The sequence below is a fragment of the Cetorhinus maximus genome, chromosome 7, assembly GCF_964194155.1.
Source record: "Cetorhinus maximus chromosome 7, sCetMax3.hap1.1, whole genome shotgun sequence".
Taxonomy (NCBI): Eukaryota; Metazoa; Chordata; class Chondrichthyes; order Lamniformes; family Cetorhinidae; genus Cetorhinus; species Cetorhinus maximus.
The window spans coordinates 95,116,460-95,138,275 of record NC_135885.1 but is presented as its reverse complement, the minus strand read 5'-3'; positions in this window follow the sequence as shown (position 1 = coordinate 95,138,275).

Genomic DNA, 21,816 nt, shown 5'->3' with positions numbered 1-21,816 from the left:
AGAAATTCACCTGCGTCTCATCTGTGCCTACTATGGAAAAGCATAGAATCACTTGATAGTAACTTGGGCATTTCCATGTTTACCAGCACATGTGCAGGCCCCAGAAGTTGTTGTCAGTTTCAGAGGAGTAATGATGGTGAATGCTGACAGTTGTGCTCTCATTACTACCACAAAATCTAGAACGCTTTATTCTTAATGCAGTCACGATGGCTGACTTCTGTATCAAGATAAATAGCAGTTACAACACGTAAACAGGCCACATGATCAACAAGTTCATGTCGGCACTTACCCTCCACGTGAACAAATAATTCTAATCACATTTGTTCCCATCTTGTTCCCAGACTCCTTCATCCCCTTTTTCTTCATCCACCTACCCAATGTCACAATGAATGTTGACATAGGGCAGAATTTTCTGCCTGTCGGGCGGGCGGGCCCAACCCAATATCCGGCGGGCGGGGAGCCTATCCCCGCCGGAGAAGCGGGCCCTGCTGCCATTTTACGTGGGTGGGCCAATTAAGGCCCGCCCAGCGTGACATCCAGAGGGAAGCGCTATGCATTCCCTGTGTGGGCGGGGGGGGGGATTCCCCAAAAGCGAGAGTGCGCTCTTTCGCGCATGCGCACGAAAGCACGCACATCTCCCTGAGGCTAAGTGCTGCCTCAGGGAGGTTGCTTACACTTTTAAAAATATGAAAAGTAGAAAAAAATCCCTAACATGTCCCCCTCATGTGACAATGTCACATGAGATGGGACATGTTCATAATTTACATAATAAGTTTATTAAACTTTTTTAAACCCTACATGAAACCTCATCCCAACGGTGGATGAGGTTTCATGTTTTCTCTATTTGCCACCGGGGCTCCTGGCCTGCCCGCCAACCTTAAGGTTGGATGGGCAGGTCCTTTAATTGTATAATTGATCCTGTCAATGGCCCCAATTGGCCACTGACAGGTCGGCGGGCACACAGCTGATTTTGCTGCGCCCCCGCCTTCCTGAAAATTTAAATGAGGCGGGGTGACGTCGGGGGTTCCACCTGATGTCATCCCGCATTATTTTACGTGTCGGTGAGCGGACCCCACCCCCTGCTCACCGACGGCAAAATTCTGCCCATAGTTTCTGTCTCAATCACTAACGCTAGAAGTGAATTCCACAGTTTCACAACTCTCTATGGAACCATTTTCTCTTGTCCTCTGTTTAATGGCTGGTATTATTGTATACATATTGAATATTATTCTACAGAAATATGACCCACATTTTGATTGTATTTGTCTACCTGAAATGCCCAAGACACTCCTATACTTGTGCTTACTCTCCAGATAAACACTGCTCAAAGACAAATTCTCTTCTTGATGGATTTGATTGCTTTGAGAGCATTAGTTACAATGGAGTTCTGTTTGATGATTTTATCACCAGGAGACTCAAATCAATCTATATTATTGGAAAATACTATTGATATAATTCTTGAAGTAAAGCCATGTCCTAACAATAGACTGTACAAAGACTAGATGCACTATAATGATTTGTATGTTTGAGTATGAGCAATTAGAGATGTTCCAATAAGAGTCAGTCTTGCACTTAAGGAAATAATTAGATGAAGAATGCAGAAGCCAGAAATGCCTTTCCTGACATTTCTGGAAATTATGTGGTTCAGGAATAATGCCACCATTACAGCACCATAATTTACTGGGATGTGAGCATGCTGTTGGAGACATTGCTAGAACCTTGAAAGAATCATTATGCAAGCTCCATGACTCCATGCACTGACATCAACAGTGAGAGATAATTTGCTGCATTGAAACCCTGTTTAACATAGTTTGTGGGAACGCCTTTTCTAAATGCACTGAAAATTCAGGCTTTTTAAATCTGTTACTATTGCAATAATTTTGAGAAAGACAACTGATGTAACTTTACACACATTGCATCAACTAATATGGTCTAGACACAAAAATGATGTACTCGACATGTGCTGTTTTTTTAACAGTCATAAATCACTTTATTTCGGTCAGTGGGCTTTGCTTATAATCATTACTCAGGTTTCAGAATTAATCTCTGTATTAACAAAAAAAGACATTTTGTCAAAACTTTTCATCTTGTGCTCATCAGGACAATCGCATGGTTTCAATTTTGGTGTCCCTTCATCCCAAATCAAACGGGAAGATCTATTTGCTGAGTTTGAACTCCTCTAGTCCCAATTACCCTGCCACTAACCAGCGTCCACTGAAGATGCTGAACCTTTGAAAGCATGCCGAGCTGATCTAATGCACACATGTTGCAGGATTCTGAATGACATGTTGGACTTTCACATGCAAAGCGATTATCTTACAGCGTTGCGAGGCCTTAAGGCCAACCTGAACATACACATCAGTAAACCTTTCAAAGGGGCTGGAATAGTCATCCTTAACAAGCGTGACTATATCAACAAAATGCACGCTATCCTTAATGATAGGTCCAAATTCATATCTGTTGGTCTAGCCGCTCAACATGACCGGACAGCCTTGCTCAAAAATAAGCTAAAAGAAACCCTTGCTGGGCTTGTGTAAGAGCAACGAGCTATTGCATAATATGAAAGGTTTGTCCTCACAGCTGGCTGCGTCTGCATATGTATGGGCTGCACAAAAGTGATGTCCCTCGACATCCTATCTTATCTATGACCGGTTCTGCACAGCATGAATTGGCCAAATGATTGGGCGAATTGTTGCAACGAGTTTTGAACAAGTTTTCCAGATCCACAGTGAAGGATTCCTTCACATTTGTGAAGACCATGAAAAACTTGTATCTCAATAGACGCACGTCCCACATGCCGGAACGTAAAATGATGCGCGATGATGTCGGGCGTGTGTCCCAACGTCACCGTCCCGATATTTCGCTAGGCGGGCGCGGTATGAGGATGGAGGCATGCCCACCATTAATTAATGGGCCAGTTAGGGCCCTTGAGGCACCAATTGTCTGATTTTTCTCAGCCTATGCAATTTTCAGGGCATTGCACGGGCGCAACGGGCAGGCGGGTAGGCCACATTTTCAAAAACCTCATCCACGGGTGGGTTAAGAGGGGTCAGTGGGCGCACTAATGCGAGTTGATTTAGCTTTTAACTTGTTGTTGCTGCTTGCTTTTGTGAACAGGACAATTTCATTTCACTTCAGAGCTGCTTTAACAGAAATAACAGGCTTCAGTTCAGGACTCTGGAGCAGTCATGACACTTGGGGCCTTCCAGGTATCTGACAGCCTTCTCTTACCATAGAACCATAGAACCATAGAAAAGTTACAGCACAGAAGGAGGCCATTTGGCCTTGATGAACCATAAAATCATAGGATGACAGAATGCATACAGCACAGAAAGAATCCATTTGGCCTTTCATGCCCCTGCCAACTATCTGCAAGAGCAACTCAGCTAGTTCCACTAACTGGTCTTTTCCTTGTAGCCCTGCAATTTTTTTCTCTTCAGGTAATTGTCAAACCCCCTTTTGAAAACTATTATTGAATCTGCCTTCGCCACATTCTCAGGCATTGCATTCTAGATCCTAACCACTCACTGAGTAAAAAAGATTTCCTTCATAAAAACAAAAAGCTAAAAGCTACTGCGGATGCTGGAAATCCAAAACAAAAACAGAATTACCTGGAAAAACTCAGCAGGTCTGGCAGCATCGGCGGAGAAGAAATCAGTTAACGTTTCGAGCCTTCATGGCCCTTCGGCAGAACTGAAGCATAGTTAGAAGATTCTTCTTTCCCCACCTATTTCCATTATTTTTAAATCTAAACTAAAACCTTGTTAGTCTTTCCACCCCACCCCCACTAGAGTTGTACTTTGAATATCCTGTCTTCCATTCTTAATTAGCACTTTTCTCAGACAAATGTCACCACCTTCGACACCTCTTTGACCCTTTTGTCTGTGACATCTTTTGATTATCTGCTCATCTCCACAATCACCACACCCTCAATGTCTCTCTCTCCCCCCCCCCACCCCACCACCCACCTTAAACCAATTTATATTTCTCCCTTCTTCTAACTATGCTTCAGTTCTGCCGAAGGGCCATGAAGGCTCGAAACGTTAACTGATTTCTTCTCCGCCGATGCTGCCAGACCTGCTGAGTTTTTCCAGGTAATTCTGTTTTTGTTTAAGATTTCCTTCATGTTCATTGGTTCTTCTGCCATTCATTTTATATCACTGAATGTTCTAGCATCAATGAGAACAATTTCTCACTATCTACTTTGTACAGACCCTTCATATGTTTGAGCGCCTCTATCAAAAGCTTCCTGGAATTTCCAGGAAGTCAGTAAGCACAGGGGTGATAGGTGAATGCAAGTTAAGACATGGGCAGCAGAGCTTTGGATGACCTTCTCGACCCTGACTACCCACCTTCCTTTCACCTTCCCACTTTCTATCCTTTTCCGATTTGAAAGCGTGACAAAAATAAAAGGTTTAGCTCTATGAACTAACTCATAATCATCAGTTATCTCTGGTGCTTGTCTTACTGTTTGAACTCTCTGTTCCTCCACATGAGTCCTCATTACCAAAGAAATTGAATCTTCTAATGCTTTCAAAAGAATTATTTCTCTAAGAGCTGCATGTGTTGTCTCTATTTTTAGCGCCCGTATCCACATGTCAAAATTATTTTGTTTTACTTTCTCAAACTCAATATACGTTTGCCCAGGCTGTTTTCTCATATTCCTAAATTTCTGCCTGTATGCCTCAGGAACCAACTCATGTGCACTCAAAAAAGCTGTTATACCATATCATAAATCATTGCTATTTCTTCTGACACCGAACCATAAACCTCATGTGCTCTACCCCCCAACCTGGATTGTAACAACAATGTCTAGTTTTCCTGTGACCATTTCATCTGTTAACCTATCTTCTCAAATGAAATAAAAAATGCTTCCACATCTTTTCCCTCAAACTTTTGAAGAGCTTGTACAAATTTAAACATTTCCCCACTCGGTTTTCGGTCAGAGGTTTTTTCATCATCAGAACTTTCCTCAGTATCTGAGGTCTCTTTTTTAACTTCCAGCCTTTTAAGCTGGTATGCCCTTTCTCTTTTTTTCTCTCTTTCTCTTTCCTCTCTTTCTTTATCCTTCCCTCTTTCCTAGAATTCCAGTTCCAGCTTCCTTTCTTTCTCCTGCCTTTCCACTTGCTCCCTTTGAAATGCCCTTTCTTTCTGTCTTTCTGCCCTTTCCTTTTCTGCTGCCTTTAGCTCAAGTTTTTTCAGTTCCTTTGCTTGTTCAATTTCAAGCCTCTTCATTTCTAACTCAAGTCTTACTACCTCTAGCTGTAACTCATTAGTGTCAGGTATCACTTCCAACTTCAAATGATGTGCCATCACTTCAATTATGTCTGCTTTCCTTGCCCCTACAGGTAACCCCAATTGTAATTTATCTGCCAACTCTGTTAACTTATTTTTTTATGCTTTATGTAACTCAATCCGAGTTATATCTTCTACTTCCAAAAATGATTTAGCCAAGGATACAGCCATTTTTGCAGTCTCACCACTTCACAATTACCTCACACCTACCCCTCAAGGTAGGGTGAAAGTGCTTCTCATACTCATAACCTTAAGATTCACCAATTCCAAAAAAATCAAGGAATTTCAAATATACCCCGCAAAGAGCCCCCAATTATTATGACACAATCAATGGTGAATGCTGAGTTGTTCAAATCCCAGAGGGAAACTTGAAACAACTGTCATAACCTATTTTGCAATTTGTATGTTTTGAGATGTAGGCTTTGAATTCAGTAGGAATAAGATCACCGAATCTCAAAAGGTTTTTATAAAACTAAATTAAACATTTATTAAGATAAGATTGTAAGCACATATATATGTCTACAAATCACTACTATAATAACTACAAAAATCCGCTAATTAACCTGACTCCTAGTTACCTCCGTTAAGGCAACAGTAAAACACATAGATTTAAACAAACCCCTGGCAAAGCACACCCTGGACACTTGAATTCAAAATGAATTTCTTTCAGCGCTGGGTCCTTGCAGACAGCAGCTTGAGGCTTACAGGCTGGAGGCTTTTGATCTTAGAACCCCTCCCCTTCTACCAACAGCCTTTTCTTCCTTTATACACATTTTCCTCTTTGAATGCAAATTTTCATTTTATCACTAGGTTTTTTTTTACCTCTCCTAACAATAAAACCCCTTTCATAGCACCAATTTTATTATTAAGCTTTGGAAAAAATAAACCCATTATTTAGCTTCTCCTGGCTAGGTGTAATATTTCACCTATTCTTTTGAATGGTTTATTTAAAAATGCAAATTGCCCCTTTTCACTTCACCTTGTAACTTCCCTATGTTTACCTAATTACCATTTCAAACCTACCCCTCTTCTACATATCAAAGCCTCTAGACCAGCTGGTTTTAATCCAATTAAGACACACACACACATACATAGGACAGGATTTTCCACACCTGCCCATCGCTGGGATCTTCCGGTCCTGCCGCAAGTCAATGTGCTTCTGGCTGAGGGGCTGCCTCGCCCACGACGGGGCCGGAAAATCCTGGTCATGGACACAGGCACCACTAAACTCTATTTTAAAATAATTTCCAATAATATTATTATATCTTCTTGGCACCATCATGTCCTTCCTAAGGTGTGGTGCCGAAATTGGACACAATCCTCCAGTTGAGGCAGAACCAATGTTTTATAAAGGTTCACCACAATTTCCTTGCTTTTGTACTCGATGCCTTTATTTATCAAACCAAGGATCCTGTATGGCTTATTGCCCACTTTCTTGATCTTCCCTGCCACCTTCAACAATTTAGGCACATATACCCCTCAGATCTCTCTGTTTCTGACCCCTTTTAGAATTGGGCCCTTTATTGTATATTGCCTCGCTTCATTTTTCCTATAAAAGTGTATCACTTCACATTTCTCTGCATTACATTTCATCTGCATGTGTCCTTCCATTCACCCGTCTATGTTGATAATCATCCAATAGGTCTTGTATGGATGTTAAATACCTAGTAGTTTCAGGTAATAAGGTTGGGTATTGATTAGTTAATTATACTCAGGTGTGTTTATAAGGAAGAGTTAGCCAACACTGGGGAGATGGTGTTAGAGTGGAGAAGTAAACTCTGTGGTGAGCAATAAACAGTCGCTACCAAAGCATCCTAGTCTCAGTGTCATCTTCACAACCAGGCTTGGGATTTGCCACTGACATGTGTCCTCTTGAAGTTTCTCACTATCCTCCTCAGCTCACAATATTTCCAAGTTTTGTGTCATCCACAAATTTTGATATTGACCCCTGTATGCCCAAGTACAAGCTATTAATATATATATATCAATAATATATATCAAGAAAAGCAGTGGTGCTAGAACCAACCTCCGAGGAACCCCACCGTATACCTTCCTCCAGTCTGAAACACTACCCTTCACTATTACATTCTGTTTCCTGTCACTCAGCCAGTTTAGTATCTATGCTGCCATTTTCTCTTTTATTTAATGAGCTTCAGCTTTGCTGTCAAGCTCTCTACCTTGCTTTCCTCCTTTAAGGCAGCTCTTAAAATATAGCTTTTTGACAAATCTCTTGTTCATCTGCCCCAATATCTTCTCATGGGACTTGGTGCCATATTTTATTTAATACCTCTGCCAAGTGTCTTTGGGATATTTTGTTACATTGCAGGCCCTATAAATATATAAGTTGTTGCCATTATTGATCATCTTGAGAGGACGACCCTTGAACTTTTATTGAAGAATTGAAAACAGCCTAGATAATGCTGAATGGGAAATAATGAATTCAAATAAACTCTGGTTGGATAAATTTTACATTCTGGAGAAATTTGCCAAAAAACATTAATATTAAAACAAGACTGTGCTGTTGTAAGACTGTTATTGAAAGTGAAAAGCTGTTCCTAATACAAAACTTCTGAATGATTTCAAGTTCCAGTTTTCCGTTTGAAAACTAATTAGCTAACGAATTCTTTGGTGAATGGAAAGTCAAATCAATCTGTAAAGAAGCAATCATTAGGTACAACGACAACTTATATTTATATATCACCTTCAATGTAATAATCATCCCAAGGACTTCACAGGAGCATTATAAAATAAAATATGAGAATTTTAAGACCAAGGTGTTACTTGGCCAAGTGCCCATGTAAGTCAGCAAGCACAGGGGTGATAGGTGAATGCAAGTTAAGACATGGACAGCAGAGTTTTGGATGACCTTCAGTTTATGGAGGGTAAAATGTGAGTTTTGGCAGCAGGTGAGCTGTGACAGGGCGAAGTCTGGCAATGTTACAGAAATGGATATAGGCAGTCTTAGCAATGGCGTGAATGTGAGATTGGAATCTCACCTCAGGTTCAAACATGACATCAAGTTTGCAAACAAACTGGCTTAATCTCAGGCTGTTGCCAAGGAGAGAGATGGAGACATAGGCCAGAAATTTCACGTCGACATGCGGGGGTGAGCCCCGACACGCCGACGCCTAAAATGACGCATGGTGACGTCTGGTGAGCGGCCCCACGTCACCGTGCGCCATCGCCATTTTGGTGGACGGGTGTGCGATGATCTCTGACGCACGCCCGTCATTAATTAACGGGCTACTTAAGGCCCTTGAACCAGTAATTGATGCCAATTTTTCGGGGCCCATGTGATCTTCAGGTCGTTGCACGGGTGCAACGGGCAGGGGGGTAGGCCACACTTTTATAAACCTCATGCACGGGTGTGATAAGAGGGGTGAGACGGAGCGCCAGTGTTATTTGTCAGACATTTAATGCTTAAACTTACTGCTACTTGCCTGTGTGAGCAGGAATACTTCAAAACTCTTCACAGCTACTTGTACAGGAGTAACAGGCTTCAGGTCAGGGCTCTGGAGTAAACATCATTTCTGGGGCCTTGCAGGTTTCGGGAAGCCTTCCCTTAGCCTGGGAATGGGATTTGTGCTCTCCACTGGAGGGACCTCCTCTGAGGAGGAAGGGAGGGCCAGAATGGGGGAGGAAGACAGGAGTCCACACTCGTTCTCCAGGTGGGCCACCTTTGGGAGGAGAGGCGCAGGCACAAGAGGTGCAGGGGCAACAGGAAGTCCAAGGCGGAAGGGGCCGTAGAAGACGTCACTATCCTGCTTCCAGGGTATTCAGGCGGCAAAGCAGCTACTTCAATATGTCTGAGGTGCAGTGCCGAAGGAGGCTCCGTCTCTCAAGGGAGACAGTGACCTCCATCTGCCAGATGATAGGCCCTGAGATCTGCGCCAACTGTGTGGGTGGGCACCCAATACCAGTGCCATTGAAGGTCATGGCTGCCTTCAACTTCTATGCCTCCGGCTCTTTCCAAGGGTCGGTGGGTGATCTTTGTGGTGTCTCCCAATCAGCTGTCCACAGTTGTGTCAAGCAGGTGACAGACGCTCTGTTCAGGCGTGCATTGACTTTCATCCACTACTGCTTGGATGAGGCCAGCCAGGCAGAGCGAGGCAGAGGCTTTGCAGCAATTGTTGGCTTCCCTCGCGTCCAGGGTACAATTGACTGCACACGTGGCCATCTAGGCGCCAGCGAGTGAGCTGGGTGCCTTCGCCAACAGGAAAGGCTTCCACTCCATGAGCGTGCAGATAGTGTGTGATCACAGGATGCTGATTCTACAAATCTGTGCAAGGTACCCAGGCAGTTCCTACGATGCTTACATCCTCAGACACTCTCAGGTGCTGAGGCTCTTCAGTGCTCCAGCCTGGCTGGATGGATGGCTGCTGGGTGACAAGGGCTATCCCCTCAGAAGGTGGCTCATGACGCCTCTCTGCCATCCAAGAACAGAAGCTGAGCAGCGCTACAATAGGAGCCACGCCTCCACAAGGGCTGTGATGGAGAGAACCATCGGTCTTCTCAAGATGTGCTTCTGATGCCTGGACCATTCAGGGGGCGCACTTCAATACCCCCCAGTTCATGTGTCGCTGATAGTGGCTGCATGCTGCGCTCTCCACAATCTGGCGCTGGAAAGGGGTAACGCTGTGGAGGAAGAAGATGTAGACGCAGATGCTCCGGCTGCACACACTAAGTCCAGTAGTGAGTCCAAGGAAGAGCATGCACAGGAGAATGCTGAGGGGCATCTGAGACAGCCTGCTCACTGTGCTGTCCTGTTGGCCTCGATGACCTTGGCAGGTGTCCTCTGGCCCGTGGAGCCTTTGATGGCCCCGCCTGGAAGGGAGCAGCCAGTTCCAAGGCTGGCATCTCCCCAGTCGCAGCAGCCTCAGCGATCCCACTGTCAGGGGGAGAGGGGCGGAGGAGCTGCTACCCTCATCTGGAATGCCCTGAGAGGAGCCGGCAGAGATGATAGGCAGCTCCTGTGCCGACGTGAGGTCGCTTTGGACCACCCTGCTCACCATTGATGGATGGACACCGAGCTGGGATACTTGTTACCGAGCTGGGATACTTGTTGCCCAATCCATCTCCCACACTGGCACTGACCAGCTGAGGTCAATGCCACTGTGAGGGCTTGCAGGTCCGTGCGCAACTCCAGGAGGCCCTGATTGTTCCCCTGGAGGAGCCTCTCCATGAGAGTTGCCGATCTCTCCATGGAGGAAGCATGGCGCTTGGCCATGAGGCTCATTGCAGCGGTGATGTTCCGCGTGGACTCCTCCAACATGGAGACCATGCCACACATAGCCTCATGTGTCTCTGCCAGATTCTCCTGCACACCCTGCTGGACTTCCAGCTTCTGCTGGTCATGGGCAAGTCCGGGGGCACATCATCAGCCACCGACTGAGCATGTTCCTGGTCCGCTGCAATCCTCCGACTGCTGGCACCCTGGGCATTCTCTGTCTCCGCCCGCACCTCATGTGAGTGTGAAGTGCCCTCACCGCTGTGCCCCGGGACATTAGCCGACGATCTAATTCCTACCGAGGTGCTAGTATCTGCGCTGGTGCCTGCCTGGCAGGGATGGTGTGATGCTGGTGATTCTATTCATTCTGGGCCCTCAGGTGTGAGCAGTGGCCCCTCTGCCTCCTCCTCCCGGCCCTGCTCCGGTGATGCTGAAATGCTTAAAGGAAGAACAAGGACATTAGATTAGTTCAAGTGGAGACAATGTCAATGTGCATGCTTGTCCCCCAGATCAGTATGTGCTCATCCTTCCATAATCAATGGTCAACTCATGTTGGAAGCTTCAATCACTGAGCATTCAGCAGTGCCATGGCTGCTGGGACACACATGGTGACCTCAGTGCACTGCAATCTTACCTCCCCCGGCACCCCAGCCTCACTGCCACTGGTGGACCTGGGTGCATGGCATGTCTCCAGTTCCATTGCCTTCTGCTCGTATCTGGTGATTATGGCCAACTGGGCCTGGCTTCCGCATCCACTCGGCAGCATTGTGTGCAGTCTTCTCCTGAAAAGGAGAGAAGAGCATTGATTAGTCCAGCCTCTACCTGGATTCCCATCGCATCCCAGCCAACCCAGCCAGAGTGGGACATTGCAGGGCTCCAGTGCTTTGTCACCCCGCAGCTGCCGCACACTCACACCAAGAAGCCAGGGCTGACCCCCCCCTTGCCCAAACGCTGCCTCCATCACATTTGCCACCACATGGTCTAACCTTGCAAAGCAAGGAGGCGCAAGCACATGGAACACCAAGGGCAGCAAATGGAAGGATGCCCTGCCACCTGGAAGCTCCCCTCCCTGCATGATAGAGGTGGGGTGCGGGGGGGCTTTGTGGGGAAAGGCTGCTGGTCATATTAAGTGACCTCTGCCAACATGGTACTCACCCTCCCCAAGTGCAAGATGTCGTTGAATCGCTTGCGGCACTGGACCCACGGTGTGTCGCACCATGTCATGGGAGCTGACTATCTCTGCCACCTCCTCCCAGGCACATTTGATCTGGTGGGGGGGGCCTTCGCCTCCCGTCCCTCGGAACGAGGACCTCCCGCCGTGCTGCCACCTCTTCCAGGAGGGCAGCTAGCACTCGTCAGAAATGCGAGGGGCACTGTGTCCTATTGCCTGGCCTTCTCACCAGCAGCGCACTGGGGAGCCCTTCTGTTTGCCATGATACACAGCCTTTGCAAGGCTGCCTGCACGCTATTTAAACAGGCCGCAGGGTTGCCATTGGACCCAGCAGTCATTGCACTCCGGTCATCGCCCACCCACTCTCGCTGTCCTCGGGAGCTGCATTTCACGCTGGGTGGGCCTTAATTGGCCCACCCACGTAAAATCACAGCGCGGAGACAATCACGGGTGGCGATCAGCTCTGTGCCCGCTCCCGACCGGCCTGCCCGACAGGGAGAAAATTCTCCCCATTGCAATCAGGATACATAAAAATCTGATAGTAATGGGAAATAGAAAATAGGTTGGGGATAATAGGACAGAGTCTGGGTCTAGGCCGGGTGTCCTGTGGTGAGATAATGATGATAGGTAGCTTAGGATCAACATGGAGTCTCAACAAGCTGTTGTCCAAGTTTGGAGACAGAATTTACAACAACAAAAACTTGTCTCTCATGTGATAAAATTCCCAATGGCACTTCACAAAGTATAATTAGGTTTTTAAAAAATTAACACTGAACCAAAGATGGAAGACAAGTGGCCTTTGATGAATTGATAGGTGTTTAGGTGTTCATTAAGGAAAGAGAGGTGGAGAGGCAGAAGAGATTGGGGAGGGAATTCCAGAGGGTCTAGAGAGCTGAAACCACCACCGCTAATGGTGGAGCAAGGGAAGTCAGCGATGTACAAGAGGCCAGAGTTGGAGCAACACAGAGTTCACAGAGAGTTATAGAACTGAAGGACATCACAGAGACAGGAAGAAGTAAGGCAGAGTAGGTTATTTTCCTTTATTGCATTCTTAATGTTGTTATTCTGCAGAACTTTGGAACAAGCGTGTGGAGAGCGATAATATAGCTCCCAATGATAAAATCAAACTTACATATGTTAAAACCACATAAGGAGGGGCAAAAATTGACTCACTTAGCTTACCACTCCAGGATCGGTTGTAACAAGGTTTAGTTATGAATTTAATGAGGATATGCTTTACCAATACCGCAGGGGTCCCACTACATACTCTCATTCATACATCACACACATTCTCAGGGGCCCCACACACACACACTAGTACAGATGGTAGAATACGAGGATATACTCAAAGAGTTTTTACAGTTCATGAAGAAAATGAACAATCAAAGGGATACACGGTTAACTGCCCTTTGGCTGGTGTCAATGCAATGATTCCACATTGCAGCCATTTTGTTCAGTTGGCTTCCTGGCTGTAGCTGTATGGAACGGATTTCCATGATTTATCCCTTAAAGATCTTGGGGCAGGATTTTTAGGTCGGTGTGTGGGTGTAATCGGTGGGCCCGGGTGTGGCCAGGGAACGGACCGCCACCTGCGATCGGCCCCTGGCCGTGGTTTCATTCTGGATGGCCAATTAACAGCCAGCCAGCGTGAAGTGTGCGCTGGAATGCTCAGCGGTGCTGGGGCTGAGAGCGGGAGGAGGGCGAGCACTGAAGTCAGCAAGGGCATGGGTGAGCTCTCACAGAAAGCTCCCTGAAGGTAGAGAGCTGCCTCAGGGAGCTGAAGGCTTCAAAAGTTTTAAATAAAGACTTAAAACGTCCAAACATCACAAACAGTCACCTGAACATAGACATTATAAAAATTCTGCCCATAGATTTTTATTTTTTAAAAATTTAACAATGGAAACCTCATCCCGCCCTTGGATGAGTTTCCGTGAAAAATGCAAATGCCGCTTGGCCAATTTGCCCGCCTGCCAACCGTAATGTTGGACGGGCAACAAAAAATTTCCTGTAATTGCGCCATTAATGGGCTTAATTACCCTCTTGATTGTTAGCAGGCGGCTTCCGAGTTTAGCAAGCGCCCGCTGACCGAAATATCGCCCGAGTGCACGATGATGTGGGGATGCTCCCCCAACATCATCATGTATTATTTTACGCTCAAGTGGGTCGGGCGTGCACATGTCGAGCTAAATATTCTGCCCTTGGTTTGCAGTAGATTTCTCTTCCCAGGATGGTTACCCTGCAATATCTGTGCACAATACTTCCAAATGAGACAGAGAGAAAGAGAAAGAAAGAGAAAGAGAGAGAGAGTGAGAGACCCAGTTCTTTGTAAACTTTCATTATATGCTTCTGACCTCTGCTCTGACTCGGTAAAGAGTTTGTAAGAAGCCTCGCTGGCTGTATGATCCGGAGGAATTTGATTACCATGCCTGCTATGGTCATTGGGCAGAATTTTCTCAGATTTGCACTAAGTACGGTAGTGGGCGGGTAAAATTATGTTTTACCCACAGGCCGCGATGGCGGGTTTTCATGCCACATTATTTATGCACTCCCAGTAAACATGCCATTTCCACGGTTAGCGGGCTATCATTCGCCTGCCTGCCATCACCCCATTGCTGCATCATGCCAGGCACCATATTTAAAGTGTAGCTGCAAGCACACATTCCAGACCACTACTGGTGCACAGAAGGCATGGCCCTGAAATTGAAGAAGATTGCAGCCCCCAGCTTCAGTGATGTGTCCCTCAAGCACCTTTCGGACACTGTGGAGGCCTGCCAGGGTGTCCTCGACCCCAGCTCTGGCCACAGGATGGGCAGCAATAGCACCAACCCTGCTTGGGAGGCGGTGGCTGCGGTGGTAAGTGCCAATGCCCTTCAAAAGAGGACAGCCACCCTGTGCCGAAAGAGGATGAATGATCTCCCCCATTCCGCCAGGGTAAGTCACTCTTCTCATCACTCTCAACTCACACACTCACAAACCCATCACACATCCACAGTGATCTCACTCGCAGCCAGTTCAAGGGACATCACCATTCACTCTCTCACACTCACTGTCATTGTCCTCATCCCATCCATGGGACCACTCGCCACCCACACACGCCTGGCATACTTATCATCTGGTCTGACAGGTATCTTGCTCACACTCTCTCCATCTCTATTCATGCAGGACAAGCTGGCACACAACAAGAGGGAGAGGTTGTTGACCAGTGGCGGAATGCCCAAACTCAAAGTCCACACGGACTTTGGAAACAGAGCCATCCAGCTGGACCGGTCCTGTGCTGATGGTGAGGCCATCGGTGCTCTACCAAGTGAGGGTCCAGCAGTGCAACATCCACCAGAAAACCATGCTGTGAGTGATGTGTCCTGATTCACAAGCCACTACCAGGTACTAATTATCTCCCTTGCTTCTGCAGGCATATCTGGGAAACAGACGCCAGAGTCCACGACCCAGGGCCTCCAATCAAGCCCTGAAGAAACATTTGAAGAGGAATCTGGAGGCACCCTCCTTGAAGTCCCGTTACAGCGCTCGCCCACCCCCTCCACCAGTGCAGAGACACACACCTCGGTGGGACCGAACTTTAGAATAGCCTCGAGATCACAACCTGGTGAGCACATCGCACTGTCAGATCCACAACAGGTGCCAGCAGGGAATTCCCTGGCGTCTGGCACTCGTAGGACTGCTGGAGACCAGACATTTGCTGAGTCTGAGTCAGATGATGATTCCCTGGACTTGGTCATGTCACAGTTGCTGGAGCTGCAAAGGCAAACTCGGGAACATCAGGAAGGGATGTCCACTGCACTCCTCAGATTGCAAGGCACAATGGAGGAGTCCGTCCTCCTTCACTCTGAGGTGATAGTGCCAGCATGCCAATGCACCGAGGTCAACACTGGTAGGATGGCAGCCACCACGGAGATCTTGGTCCAGGACATTGCTCCTGCACTGCTGTGTGAGCTCAACTCCATCGCTGATGCCTTAGTTGGCCTCTAACAGTGTGAACATGAGAGGGGTGCCAGGCAGCTCGATCTTACTCCAGCTACTCCTGCTCCTCAAGGAGTCAGGCTGCGGCCCCCGGGCACACATAGGGAGGAGGATCACCAGGTGCATACTCCGGGCCCATCCATCCAGGTGACTCCAAGAGTGTCTGGCCCATCCAACTCCCCTCTTCCTGTGACCTCAGCAGCTCCAGCTCCACAAGCCAAGGAGGGTGCCACAGTAACGCAGCAGGCCGGAGCCCTGAAGGTCTCAGCCCTCCAGAGGACACACGTCAGAGTCATCACAGACAGGTTGTCGCAGTCAGCAGGCTGCCTCCACCTCCACTGTGGATGTCTGGAGAACACCAAGACATAGAAAAAGGGTTAGGAATGTTAAGGAGAGTTAGTTGCACAGCCTGGGCATGGGCATAAATCACTTGTACATGCTGTTCACTATTATCTATAAACTCCCAAGAATGTCTCCCTGCCTATTGCTCCTTGTTCTGATGAGCAGTGTTCTTGTCACACAGATGTGAAACCTTTCTGCACAAGATAAAGGCAGGTGTCTCATTCCAGGGCCTCTTCCCTGTGCTTTGTGCAGCCTTCAGACCGCAGTGATGGTCCAGCCTCACACTCCCTGGAAGCATTACCGATGCCTCCACCTTGGCGGTGCCTGTCATTGCTGCCAGAATGTCGTGGGCAGGTGTCACAGGGTTCTCTCATTCTCTCTGTTTGCTCTCAGCACCTTTAAGGTGGGGCTGGCCTCCATCTCTTCAGCATCTGTGACCAGTGACGCTGTGCTCCTGAAGGGCTCAGGTGCTGAAGGTGGACAAAGGATCAGAGGCATTTGAAGTTCCATGGCTGAGTCTCTATGATATGACCCTGGTCGCAGAGCACAAGAGAGCTTCCCTTGGCCAGACAGGAGTCAGACTCTCTCAGAGGCTATGTGATGATCTATGGAGAATCCTCACTGCATGTTGTCATGATCCTCTTGCAATCGAGCGACTATTAGGGCTTCCGCCGCATTTCCATGACAGGAGCATTATTACAGAGGGTATTCGCACTGCCCTAAGCCAGACTGGAGTCAAACATGTTGCCCTCGCAATAAGAGGATCTATGGAGTGTCCTCACTGCAAGTCGTCGTCATCTTCCACAAATCTAGCAGCTATCAGGGTCTCTGAATATGCCTGCCTCGTCTAGATAGTGTGAGGGCCTCATCGCCATCATTATCGCATCTGAGGACCTCCTCACTCTCATCCCCGTCATGTCCTACACATTGGAGGAGACCTCCATCTCCTCCTCAGCCAGCTCAACTCCTAGTTGCAGCGCCAGGTTGCAAAGGGCGCAGCAGATGATGATAATGCACGGCACCCTCTATGGACTGTATTGCAGAGCTCTGTCAGACCGGCCCTGGCACCGGAACCACATCTTCAGCATCCCGATGGACTGCTTCACCAAGTTGCAAGCTGCAGCATGAGCCTCATTATAGCGTCGCTCTGCTGCAGTCTGAGGCTGCTGCACAGATGTCATCTGCCACGGCCTCTGCAGGTAGCCATCCTTGCAGCCTCTGTAGGCCTTGGAAGATGCCAGGGATCTGTGACTGACAGAGGATATAGGTATTGTGCACACTTCTTGGAAACTGCGCACACCTGCAGGATGCATTTGTGGTGGTTGTACACCAGCTGCACATTCAGCGAATGGAATCCCTTGTGTTTGATGTAGTTGACCATGTGTTGTGACAGAGATCTGAGCACCACATGAGTGCAGTCGATCGCACCCTGCACCTGTGGGAAACCCAAGATCTGGGCGAGTCCAATTGCACTTGCATCCTGGCTCTCCTGGTCCTGGGCGAAATGCACAAAGTTGTTGCCCTCGCAAAGATGGCATCCGTGACCTCATGGATGCATTTGTGGGTGGTAGCTTGTGAGATCCCACAGAGGACAACGTGTGTAGCCCTGAAAGGAGCCACTGGAATGGAAATTGAGCACCGCGGTCACTTTCACTGCCACTGGCAGTGGATGCCCTCCTTTGTGGTGCCAAATCCTGCAGTAGCTGGCAGATGTGACCAACCAACTCCCTAGACATGCGCTGTCTCTGGCGGCACATGAAAGGCAGCATCTATAGATGGTGGGTGTCGTTAGGCGCTGGCCTGCAACAGCTCACTGTGGCTCTTGGGCACCATGTGCAGGAGCCCTAGCTGCCACTTCTTTCTGAGGTTGCTGCTCCTGCCTCTGCACAGCCAGGAGCCTCAGTCACTCTGTCCTCCATTGTCTTTGCGCTCTTTAAGCCATCAGGCATACAGCTAGTTCACCAGTTTCCATGATCCTGATGTAGTCCTCCTGCAGGATGAAAGAGAGAGACATCTGGTTAGCGTGGGTATACTAAGAACCTGTCCTGGTTAAGTGTGAAGGCCCCTTAACACTTCCTGGAGAGTACTGGCCACCACTTGGATGGCCAGAGATTAGTGCGCTACATGGCTGCTCGAAACCCCACCACTTCCACCCCAGTCCACCCAACTGATTGGTGGCAGCTTTGCCCATTGGACTGCATGCTGTGCTCTCAGCTCAGGCGCAGGCATTCTCCTAACCCGCACTGCAAGGCTGCACTGTTAGCTTGAACCATGGGGGAGACTGGTCCAAACCAGGATGCTGATATTGCCCTTGCCTGTGAGCACCCTCAGCAGTGACTACTATATGGCCAGCTTTAGCGAGGAGATTGTACAACGTGTGCAATCGTCCAACTGTTCTGCCATCCACTAAAATGCTCATGACTTTGTAGCCTCTGGCGGCTGGGGGGTGGGGGCTGGTAAGCTAGAAGCCCGATTCCAATATCAATGTGGCTGCGCCTGAACTGTCTGAGTTTCAGAGAAATGGTCACTTTATACAGGTTTCCCTAATGCGTGGCCACTTCCCCCACCCACCCTACACCCCACACCCCGAATGCTTGTGTGTTATATTCAATGGCAGGCCCTTGGCCCTACCCTCCACAAGTCGCCTCAGTGACGGGGCTGCGCTTGCCCACCCCCTCCCCTCACAATTTGCTTCAACAGCAGGGCTGGCCTTGTCCCTCGCCCCCATAAGTCAGCTCAATGGCAGACCTGCCCTTAACCCCGACCCTTCAACACCCCTCAAGCTTGAAGTCCAACAGGCTGCACAACGTTACTGTGCACTCGCCTCCAAGTTCCCTTCAAAGTGCAGGCCGGCATGTGCACGTCGCTTATGCGCTGTTGTGAAACACGTCAGCGTCCTTTCCTGCCAATGTGGATGGACAATCCAGCGGAGGAGGGGTGCCGATTCCGGCAGGCTGGCCTGCTAATGATATGCTGATGTATGACAATGAGATTTCCAAATTCCAATGGCGGGAAACATTGGTGGGCTGAGTGGACGATGACGAATTGCTTTCATGCCATCGTGAAACCGATCGCGCCATATTATCCGTTCATGCCACCAATTACGCCCGATGCCAGTGAGCACTGAAAATTCCGCCCATTGTGTTGTAGATCAGGTAATTATATTTTTGATGTCACATCCCTGAAACCTTTGAAGAGTAATAGTGTAAAATTCAGCAGGACATGGGGTCGTTCACGCTACCTGTGGGGTTGGGGAGTAGGGTGGCGTTTTGAGAATCCATTCCTTTTCATCCCATTTGGCTGGAATGTACAATATATATTCTGCTGGTTGGCAGTCTTTCCAATGTCTTAATGAGATTGCAGTTTATTAAAACCCAGCCAGAGAAAAAAGGCATTAGAAATTGTATCTTCTTTGAAAAAACACATCTTCGTAGCATGCATTAGCAGCTAGCTACTTGTGAACTGATGACCTCAGGACAAAAAGCTATTTAACGTAAACATTTATGGCTGTGTTATTTTTATTTCATAATTTTGCTTGAAGTTGCTTTCAGATTTTTTAACAGCCAAGGGCATAAAACATAATCTGCTCAGACATGTAGCAAATAAACATGGCAAACAATTCTTCATCTTCTTAAAATTTTATTCAGGAGCTCAACCATCTTCAACACAATCTAAAGGTATTATTTAACTTAAATACTAAATGAGTATTATATCTTATTTAATAACTGCTGGATTTAGCATTCAGAGGGAGAAGTCAGGTTTCAGAAGAAATAAAACTTCTGTGATAAAGTTTTAAAACTATAAATGAAAATAAATGAAAAGATCACTTATATTCATTAGCTCCTTTCTATAATCTATCACAATAGCAGCAGTTATGATATAACAAATATCAAATTTTGATATTGATTGCCCATTTCCAGCCACTCTTGTTTTACATTGGTTGCTGAGATCACATTACCTGAGCCAAATGAAAATAAATCTTTTGTGCCTGCCCAAAATCTTCAGTGATTGATTTTTTTTTTGTGTTTGTGTGTGTATGATTTTTCTTTTCAACAAGGTAGATGATGTCTTTGCTGTACAATAGAACATGTTTCCTCTCTTTCTCAGGATTGGAATCAAGCACACCCATGACAGGCATTATACAGTGTGGCTGCACTTTTCTCCTGCAACAACATTTCACAAGTTTAACACTTACTCTTCAAGTGCACGTTATGCCATCTCCCACATCAACGATCCATGTCTGAATGAGATTGTCAATCTAGTGGCAAGTCATGTGGCATCGCAGAGATGTTCAGCCATGGATCAGGAGCTGGATTGAATGTGCAAAGTTATTTTAGCTAATGATCCCTATTGCGAGCAGAGGTTTTTTATACCTGGCTGGACTTCAAATTGAAATCCCAGAGGTGAAGAAAATAAAGTTCAATTTGCTCAGTATGTTTAATGTGACTGCCTTTCCCAACCATGCTGCACTGCCTCAGTTATTGGGATCTAACGTGATTTTTGGTGGTGCATGAATCACCAATTTACATTAGGCAGAATGCAAGTTAACTGAGATCCTTAAAGGATAAATGAGAAATGAAAAGTGGATGTACATATAAATGGAATGCCTGTTGCAAAGAAAATTTCCCATTCTGGAGACTAAGGTTTTCCGCACCCGCCCACCGCCGGGATCTTCCGGTCCCGCTGCAAGTCAATGGACTACTTGCTGAGGTGCCGCGTCGCCCGCGGTGGGCCCCCCCGCGAAGGGGCCGGAAAATCCCGGCCTAAGTGTGGTGACGGGCAGAAAAGTCGGCGTGATCCCCAATGGTCGGCGGGGGCAGATTTTTCCACATGATTTTCCACTTTTCAACTCATTACTTATGCTTCAACGAGGAGTTCACTGAACCTCATGGTGAGGTGGGCAGGATTTGTCCAACCTGCCGTTACCTCATGGGGTTGAATGTCCTGGCACCAAATTTAAACAGCACCTGCACAGACATTCGCTCACTGCAGGCCAGATGTGGTCTGAATGTTTGCTTCACCATAGTCCCCAGACGTATAAAATCTTCGGCTCCACAGTTCAGCGAGGTCTCCCTGAGGATTCTCCTCCAGGCCTTCCAGTTAAAGGTGGGAAGTCTTCTTTCTGAGGCATGGGAGCAAGAGTTCATCCCACCTGAACAGGCTGGCCTGAGAGGAGGTCACCAGGGAGGTCAGCGCCCATTGCCAGCAGTAAAGGGCCACCGTGCAGTGCAGAAAATGAATGGATGATCTCATGCACTCTGCCAGGATAAGTGAAACTTCTACTCACTCCAAACTCAGTCTTTCACAAGGACATCATGCTGTCTGATGGTTAGAGTCCACAGGGATGTCACACACAACCAGCAGACGGGACATCAGCACTGATTGTCTGCCAGCCACTTTAAGCTCACCATCTCATGTAAATTCCTACGCAAACAATGTCTTAATCCCTTATTGGGGAGGGCTCAGCACACACAGTAGACATGCATGCTTCTGAAATGCTCTCTCATCCATAGTGCTCACTGACAATCCATCTGTCTTTATGCAGGACAATATCTCCCACAACTGACGGGAGAGATCAAAGACTGGGAGGGGCTACCCCTGAGCTTAGGACACTCTCCTCCTCTGATGAGCAGGCGGCAGAGGCGCGCTGGTGAGGAAAACGATTGTTCCTGTGCAGAAGGCGAGATCAGCCTTCCCCACCTAGTTGGTATTGTGTCCCATGCCCAGCCTTGGCACAGCTTGTGATACAGGCACCTGAAATCTCACAGCAACACTCGTAAAAGTTGGCCAAAGCAGCGTCTACTGA